Raw genomic sequence first — 9,780 nt, forward strand, 5'->3', positions numbered from 1 at the left:
GTTACAAAGCCACATTGGGCTCACAACACACTACATCAAGGACTCAGCCCACTTCATTGAAAAAATCAGCAATCTCAAGCTAAATACAAACGACAAACTGATCAGCTTCGATGTGGTGTCTCTATTTACCATGGTCCCAGTTGCAGACACCATGGCACTCATCAACCAGAGGTTCCCAGAAGACATCACGGCGCTGTTTCACCATTGCCTCACCACCAGCTATTTTCAGTGGGACAATGAATTCTACGAACAGAAAGATGGAGTAGCTATGGGGAGCCCTCTCAGCCCGGTCATAGCTAACTTCTACATGGAACAATTTGAAAAACAAGCTCTTGAAACAGCAACCAAAAAGCCCACTATATGGTTCAGATATGTGGATGACACTTTCACCATTTGGAGCCATGGAGAAGAAGAACTCAACAGGTTCCTGGAACATCTGAACAGCATCCACCCTAACATCCAGTTCACTATGGAAAAAGAAAAGGAAGGAAGACTGCCTTTTCTAGATGTCCTAGTCATCCGCAAACCAGATCAACAATTGGGTCACACCGTTTACAGAAAACCCACACACACAGATAGATATCTACATAAAAACTCCAACCATCACCCAAGTCAAAAAAGAAGCACCATTAAAGCCTTGGCAGACCGTGCAAAAAGAATCTGTGAACCCCACCTCCTCCAAGATGAACTGAGCCACCTCAACTGGGCTCTACAGGCCAATGGATACTCCACCTCAGACATCAGAAGAGCTGCAAGACCAAGAACAAGCCACAAGAGTAAAGATGAAGATCCACCCAGAGGAAAAGTGTTCCTGCCATACATCAAGGGAACCACTGACTGCATAGGGAAGCTGATGAGGAAACACAACATACAAACAATCTACAAACCCACCAAGAAAATCCAACAAATGCTACGTTCAGCAAAGGACAAGAGGGATCCTCTCACCTCTGCAGGAGTCTACCGTGTACCATGCAGCTGTGGACAAGTCTACATAGGGACCACCAAACGCAGCGCCCAAACAAGAATCCAGGAACATGAAAGGCACTGCAGACTACTCCAACCAGAGAAATCAGCCATAGCAGAGCACCTGATGAACCAACCTGGACACAGCATTTTATTTGAGAACACAAAAATGCTGGACCACTCTCACAACCACCATGTCAGACTACACAGAGAAGCCATTGAAATCCACAAACATGTGGACAATTTCAACAGAAAGGAAGAAACCATGAAAATGAACAAAGTATGGCTACCAGTATTAAAAAATTCTAAAATTAAAACAGCAGAGAAAAAAACAGGCAGGGACATCTAATCACCTTTCAAGAAGAGTTTGCTCCAGGCACAGTCAGCCCATTGTATGCTAATCAAGGTGGTCAATTGAAAAGATTCACACCTAGCCCACTTACAAAAGCCTTTTGTCTCACCCTGGTCATTCTACAGATATATAAACCCCTCTTTTCCCAGCTCCAGCAGACCTCACCCTCTGAGGATGCTTGCCATAGATGCAGGCGAAACGTCAGGAGAAATGCCTCTAGAACATGGCCATATAGCCCGAAAAAACCCACAAGAACTGAATATCACTATGTTGGTTTATGTGTTCAATCATATGTCAGACACTTCCCAAGTGTCTAAGCCTGTATGATGCATCAGTGATTAATGCGTGCAAATCCAAGTAAGGTGGCCTTTTGCAGCTGACAGATGGTAATCTTGTCAGTAGCAATTGTTTTTAAGTGCAGGCCAAAGTCTTTAGGTACTGTACCCAGTGTGCCGATCACCACTGGCACCACCTTTATTGGCTTTTGCCAGAGTCTTTGCAGTTCAATCTTTAAATCCTCACATCCTTTAAGCTTTTCCAGTTGCTTCTCACTGGGATTGCAACATCAAAGATTCACACTTTGTTGTTTTTTTTCCCCCCATGATCATGAGGTCAGCATTATTGTGCTCCAAAACTCTGTCAGTCTGAATTCCAAAGTCCCAAAGTAGTTTGACGTGTTCATTTTGTGAAACTTTTTCAGGCTTATTTTATTTATTTATTTATTTATTTAGGTAATGTATTGACATTGCATTATGGAGCTCAGGATATATGTTAGAAGTAGGTCTGGCTTAGGGGGTAGACACCTTTTCAGTACTCCCTGGTAGTGGGTGGAGAAACCAAAAAGGGAACCAAGGGAATCCAATGCCTTGCTATATAATTCTATCTCATGAGAAGAGAACGTGTCCCATGGCTGGAATTTTGACAAGAACATAATATGCAAACATCTCCTCTTTCAAAAAGGATGCAAGTGGGTATTTCCTAAACTTTGTGGCATGTCTGTTGGCCCCACATCAGGCAGCTTCCAAAAATCATTAGCCTACCACCATTCTTGAAAGAAAGAGGAACATGGCTGGAGAGGGGGCATTGCCTGTAATCACTGGTGCAGTTTTCTACAGATTGAGGCAAAACAAACAAACAAACAACCTCATTATTCCACTGCTTCTTTCCTAATTAAACCATGACAGGCATAAGAGGCATACCTAGACTATTCCTTTTCCCCTTTCCTCTATTATTGTTTACCAGCTCTAGCAACAATCTCACAGGTAAAGGCAACTTCCTGGAGTGGAGATGGGAAATGAGAAGCTGGGTACTCAGAATGCTTATGGTTTGCATGTTCCATCCAGGTTAGCAGCTCAAATCTAAAGGGCTACAGTTAGAATTCTGATGGAGACATGCAATGCTGTCAAAGAGATATGGCAATTTTGCAAGCAAAAATTATTGATCTGGAAGAGCAAAGCAAAGCAAAGGTTTATTTGTGTTAACCAGAAATATTTTACAAGGTTATGATTTCCAATCAGTGGTTTCATTCAGCTGGTGCATAAGAGTTTGTGGAAACTGGTAGTTAAGATAGTGAAAAAATGAAAGCTAGAGATGTTAAAAGGGAACCTAGAAATAGCAAAGGGAAGGGGGAGACAGAAACTCAAGCAGACAAAGAGAATGGAGAAGTGAGTGATCCTCAGAGCCAATAGGGGATAGTAGGGGATAGCAAATAATAATTCAATATTTTGAATCACATCACTGTTTACAGCATTAGAATAGTGAAATATTCAAACATGCCTGCTTTCTGAAGTGATTGCGTCCATATTTCTCTCTCTTTTGCCTTTTATAAATGTGTGTTCAGTATATTAAAACAAAATAATTGTATAATATATCATAGAAAAAATTGCAGATTAGAGATACATCACTAGAAGAGCCTTAAATATAGTTGTGTTTACAAATAATCCCTCAATTGTTGAAGAACAACTGATATGCATTAGTAATTCGCAAGGAGCTAATGATTTCTGTAAGCTTGTCTTAGCTGAGGACACAACTTTCAAAAACTCCTTTTTAAGTTATGGAGATGTTTGGCTCTTTTTACTCGAGGATAATTATAAGAATGAGCAATTATTATTTTTTCTTACTTGTTCTTATCTCTGTAGTCAACAAGGAAATGAAACAGTCTTGGATATGTTTGATGATGATTTATAAAGTAATGATAATGGAATATGCAAATTTTAGGATGATATAATTTTCTACTGTATTCTGGTTGATTTGTTGTTGGAATCATTTTACAGTAAACATAGAGGAAAGTGTTTATGTTGCAGAAAGGCGCACATCATTTTGCGGCTAGAAATACATCAAAAGAATAATTCAAAAACTTTATTCGAAGTAATTTTCAGTCAGAATGCCTGACACATACAAACAGTGGTCATATGAAGGGAAAGGGAAAGGGGAGTAAAAGCTGGTGGTGTTTGGATTGTTGTAGATTTTTTCGGGCTATATGGCCATGTTCTAGAGGCATTCTCTCCTGAAGTTTCACCTGCATCTATGGCAAGCATCTGGGAGTTGAAGGCCAAAAACATCTGGGGACCCCAGGTTGAGAACCACTGATCTAGAACATGGCCATATAGCCTGAAAAAACCTACAACAACCCAGTGATTCCAACCATGAAAGCCTTCGACAATCCACTGGTGTTTATCTCATTTTGCTTGTTTGAGATACAATTCCATTTTCCTTCCTCACAATGGAGAAAAAAAACCCAATCAGATGCAGGACTAGTCTGTGGTGGCCCCCCGACTCTGGAACACCCTCCCAAAAGATCTTAGACAGGCCCCTACATTGGCAGTCTTTAGAAAGAACTTGAAGACCTGGCTGTTCCGATGTGCCTTTTCAGAATAGGAAATCTCCAATAACAAGTCCTCGAAGCACTTTTAGTAGAACTAAGATTATTGCACACCGCACACTGCACTTGCCCTATAATCCTTGTATACCACCTGCCACATTAGCACTTTTAATCCTGTACCCATTACTCTGGCCCGGCCCAGTTTTTATTGTGTCTTGATATACTGTCTATTGCATGTCGTCAATATTGCTTCAACTGTTTTAATTTTGCTTTTGGTGTTATTTTGTTTGTGTTGTGTTTTGTGGCCTCGGCCTTTGTAAGCTGCATCGAGTCCTTCGGGAGATGCTAGCGGGGTACAGATAAAGTTAATAATAATAATAATAATAATAATAATAATAATAATAATAAATGTCTCATACCATATTTGGAACCTGATTTGGAACTAGAAAAGGTTGGTATATTGTCAGTTCAAAACATCTTCCAATTAGGGTTGCCAGGTATCAAGGTACAATATAAGTTTACAGGAAACTATGGTGCTTTTATGGAACTACAGGGGAGAAGGCAAATCTCAAGGTAAGAGGCAAAGGATTACAAGAAACATGAGAGATGCCTTTAAAACCTGGGTACCTTTCTTCACCCATTTTGAGTTGGCATTGGGATTCTCTGTTTTAGCATTTATTTATTATTATTTATTTCAAACATTTTTACCCCGCCCTTCTCAACCCCTAGGGGGACTCAGCATGAAAGTGTTTAAATATGTGTTGTACTTTGCAACACTGCAACATCAAAAAGGCACAGAGAAGAAATGGAGAAACAAACAGTGGGTGTATATTTGTGCCCATGGTGCCATTGATGATAAAGTAGGGAGTTGAGTGCTAGTGTTGAAATACACAATCTCTCGTGTTGTATAAGTTAAAGCAAAAGAGGTGCATGGGAGAAGGGAGAAAGAAAAGGCCACTCCAAGGGTTGATTGTCAGTTTTCTGTAAGCCCCAGTGGCATAGGGCTTGGAAAATCTCATCTTGCTAGTGGCAAACACAAAGGAAAATTAAGTCTGTGCTCGTGTAGGTTTTGTTTTGGTCACTATAGATGTTAGTACTGGTATTTTCCTTTTGTAGTGACCAAAACCCATTTGACTGAATGTGTAAAATCACTGATGGCCCATGACCATTCATATCTGAAGTATAATGACCAGAGTGTGCGTGTATGGCATGAATGGCTATGAGTGGAGAGCTTCAGTAACTGGGGTATAGGACATTTTCAGTGGTTCACCATTGTGTAAATTTGACACATGGAGATATGGTTCTTTATTAATTTTCTTCTTGAAGGAATTACTGATTAATTTTCACAATTTGCTTCCTACACTGAAAAAACCTTCAAAAATGCTGCAGACAAAATTTTCTATCATTCCTCAAATTTTTGCGATTAGACATTAAAAGTTAATGATACCTTGAACTCTTATATGTTTATGTTCACATGCCTCCATTTACTTTGCCTGATTCTTTTCTTTGGATGCCTCAAAATAATCTTTAATGTTCAACTGAAATAATGTAATACCAGAATCTGGGAAAGATTAGAAAGAAAATTCCATTGAGGGAACAATTGAATCCTGTACAAGGAGAAATAGGGGAGAAAAATATAATAAAATAAATACATTTTATGAAGGACAATGCCTTAATCTCATTTCCAAAAGGAAATCGTTATAGTATTTGTGTGTTTTTAATTATTATTATTATTATTATTATTATTGTTATGTTATTGCTATTATTATTATTATTATTATTATTATTATTATTATGGAAAGGTACACTCTTTGTAGTACATTATGAGCAATCATTCTACTTTATTTTAGGGCTCCCTGTTGGAACTATTAGGATATATGTTCTGGACTGTTTTAAAAAGTTCTAGGAAAGAAGACTGTTTTGAGGTTGTTTTCTTGATTTTGATTTTGATTTGGATGTTAAGAAATTTTATGTGGAACTCAAAGTAACGCCTGAACTAGTATCTTGTTGGAACACTGAACCATATATGCATGTCTTCCACTACTTGTGATCTTTTTAATTTACTGTTTTATTCTCTAAATCCTTAAACAGTTTATAAATGTGTTTATAGAATTCTTTTAAAAAAGAAATTAGATATATGTAGTTATCACATTATCATAGACTTTAAAAATCATTTTACCCAGTTTACTGTATTTCATTTTCTTCCCACCTTAAATATACCAGCAATACATGTAAAACTAATAATTGCACATTATATTACATGCAATAATATATATTGCATATTACACATTCTCAAATAATATAGACTTACCAGTGATTATCATCACTTGTTTGTTTAAAACATTTAATACTGCCATTTAAAAACATTAGCTTCAAAGCAGTTTATAACACTTAAAAATCTACATACATAAAACAACAAGTGAAAGATGAAATAGAGTAGCGTAGTCAATGATGCCTAAAAATCCAAATTATTTGTAAGTCAGAATTTTGCATCAGGATCCAAAGGTAAACTCTTCAGCTTTCTAATGTATTTATGAAAACTGTCTAACCCAAGGATTCGATGTAATTCATCAGAGTTCTTCATTTAACCCACCAGTTTTATTTCTCAGCCTCCCTCCTCTTCTAGATGAAATATTTCTATCCCCAGCTGATAGCAGATCCTTTTTGTTCCCCTAGGCTAAGATACACCCTTTGCCGCTTAGTTCTGGTAAAGAAAAATGGTAAAATAATATACAGTACAAAGTGGAACTATGTGAATTCTCCTCTCCTCTCCTGTATTTATACCCATCTTTTTCTAACCTTGGGATTCATGTTAATTTTTAAATTAAAACAAACTAAGTTATGTTAAAATATTTTTAAATTATATTAAAATTGGAGTAAACATTAAACATTAATTAAAACATTAACATGATTTAAAACATTCTATTGAAAGGTAAAAATGTTTTTAAAAGCCCTCCTTAAAACAAAGACTTGAGTTTACAAAAAGTTGTTGTAAAGGAAATCGTCATCCCATTTATTTATAGCCTGACATTTTTTACAGCACAGCACTCAAGTTGGCTTACATCAAGTTATACCAAGATACAGATTAAATAAATTGTATATAGTATATATACATTAAATAACAATTTTAGTCACATTTAAATGCATGGCCATAACACTATTGAGACTTAGGACCTCATTTCATTGAGGTCCTTAAACCAGGAGACAGCGGGGGAATCAGTTGGGCAGCAAAGTAAATCCTTCAGGCAGCAAAAGAAACTATCCTTATGTGGGAAACCATCCCACATCATCTGCATCAACCCTTTCCCATCACAGAGGGAAAACTCTCCCTGGTTTCCCCTGCTCTGTCCCCAGCTTAGCTAACAAGAACACAAGTATCTACCTGTGTTTTCAGGGCTCCATCCTACACTGCGGATGGAGCCCTGCCAGAAGTAGCTCTGCATCACTGCCTCCATCCTGGCAGTGTCATAGGATGGAGCCCAAGCCCCATGTGATGAGGTCCTAAGTAACAGAAAAAGTTGGTAGCATAAACTTCTGTAGACTTAAGTCTTATTTATCAGTTGAATGGAATGAAGTGCTTAGGAACAGCCCTTAATAGCTATAAATGAGCAGGTGATACGTGTCAGTAGTAGAAATGTAAAACTATGGCTATGGTAAAGAGGTGACAAGTTTGATTTTAACTATAGACAGTAGGATACAGCAGCAGGAGAAAAGATGTTTCCTAAAGAAAAGATAGATAATTGTTTAAAAAGTGGATGAAGTTATTAGGATGTGCGACACTGGTTCAGAATCATAAAAGGGATGTGATAAACTGGCTAAGCAATCCTTCCTAAGACAGTGGCATCAACTAATGTTATTTATTTATTTATTGTGCTACTTCCTGGCGGATGTCAGGTGGTGCAATACCGGCTAAGAAATGTAATTTCTCCAGTGGTGTAGGGCACAGACACCCTGTGATAATGTGGCATGTCTCATTAAGAGCCACATCCACTGTTTTAGCATGGTGATATGTGTTCCACACCGGGCATGCATACTCAGCAGCAGAGTAGCATAGTGCAAGGGACATGAGAAAAGCCTCCTCACAGGATTGCAAGACATCCGGGCATCCCCTGGGCAACATCTTTGTAGACGGCTGATTCTCTCAATCCAGAAGTGACCAGAAGCGACTTGCAACATGCAAGCAAGCAAGCAAAACAACCAACGGACCTTTTCAGGACCAACCATGACAATAATCTCAATCAACATTGAAGGCATGTCAGCTACCAAAGAACAACTGTTCTATCAACTAACATTATAATATACCTAGTGTGCCAGGAAACCATTGTTTCAGTTCAACATACTGTCAGTGTACTGCAGTTTGTGGATGTATTCGAATTCTGTTGTTTCTCTTACGAATCTTCTTTGAATGTCTTTTTCTTGTTTAAGGATGGTTGCTTTAAGGTCATTCTTCAACTGTTTTTTTTAATTATTATTCCTAATGTCTGTTTTAAGTTTATGTATCCCTTTGGACAAAGATTAGCCCATTTGCCCAATGCTAAAGAGTGTTGTTGACATAGGATGGCATATATCATATTAGAAGACGAGCAAGTGAAAATAACTAAAATTGTGGATGATGTGATTAGATTCCATGGTGACATTTCCCATCTATGCACAGAGTTGTGTTGTGTGTGTGTGTGTGTGTATACACACAATGCCATTCATGAAGGGCTCCCTGGCTGTAATAAGTTTAGAACCAAAGGCATGGCAAATATCTTGTCTTTTTTTCTACTGATAGAAAAAGAGCATAGAAGGGGACAAGCAAAGCTTCCACAGTCTAGGAACAACTACTGAGAATTGGGTGGATGGTGTGAGGGTATAAGAGTGTAAGAGCAAGAGTGTCAAATTTGGTCTATATTGGTATTTGTGAATATGATGTCTCTGAATGGGACATCTAGGGCAATTGCTACCATACCACCTATAGGAAACTACCTAGATGACAGCCCAGTTCTTGGTTTCAGGGTTTCCTGCTTTAATCTGAACAAAAACTAAAGAAACACCAGCAAATAACCTAAGTACACATGAAGTTTAATATGGGAGTAGGTGATTCTTTCAGGGACTTGAAATACTTTTTAAAAAAAATCAAAGCAGCTAGCTTGACACCTTCTGGTGTCAGTATGATCCATGTTGCTCCATTCCAGCTTGTAGGAGTCAATTATTTGTAGTGAGATGAAGTGGAGAGGGAGGGAGGGGAAAGGGAGAGGGAAGGTCCTAATGATGCCAAGATATGATTAAGCCAAGCTTGATATCTTAGAAGAGGGACTTGACCTTGAGTTGTCATTTATAGTGGCAGCCTGATGCTCTTAGAGATGTGGTCAATATGGTAGTTACTCTTATAGAAAATAGCCATACTTTCATAATGCACAGAAAGTAGTAACTTTCTTCATAGCATATATCTCATTTCTGCCTAGATGTGAGAACATGCTTTTAACCCTGCAGAAACAAAGAAGCCTTTCAAAAAAGAAAAAAATGGGAAAGTGCAAGGAAGAGCAACTGAGAAATAATGTTCAGTTGTCAAAATCTGTTTTAGGATTTAAGAAGCTGAGCTGGTAATTTCCCATTCCCATACATTTCTAGCACTCTTTCCCTTTCACCTTTTAAATAGATT

Source organism: Anolis sagrei, chromosome 4 (genome assembly GCF_037176765.1).
Source record: "Anolis sagrei isolate rAnoSag1 chromosome 4, rAnoSag1.mat, whole genome shotgun sequence".
Taxonomy (NCBI): Eukaryota; Metazoa; Chordata; class Lepidosauria; order Squamata; family Dactyloidae; genus Anolis; species Anolis sagrei.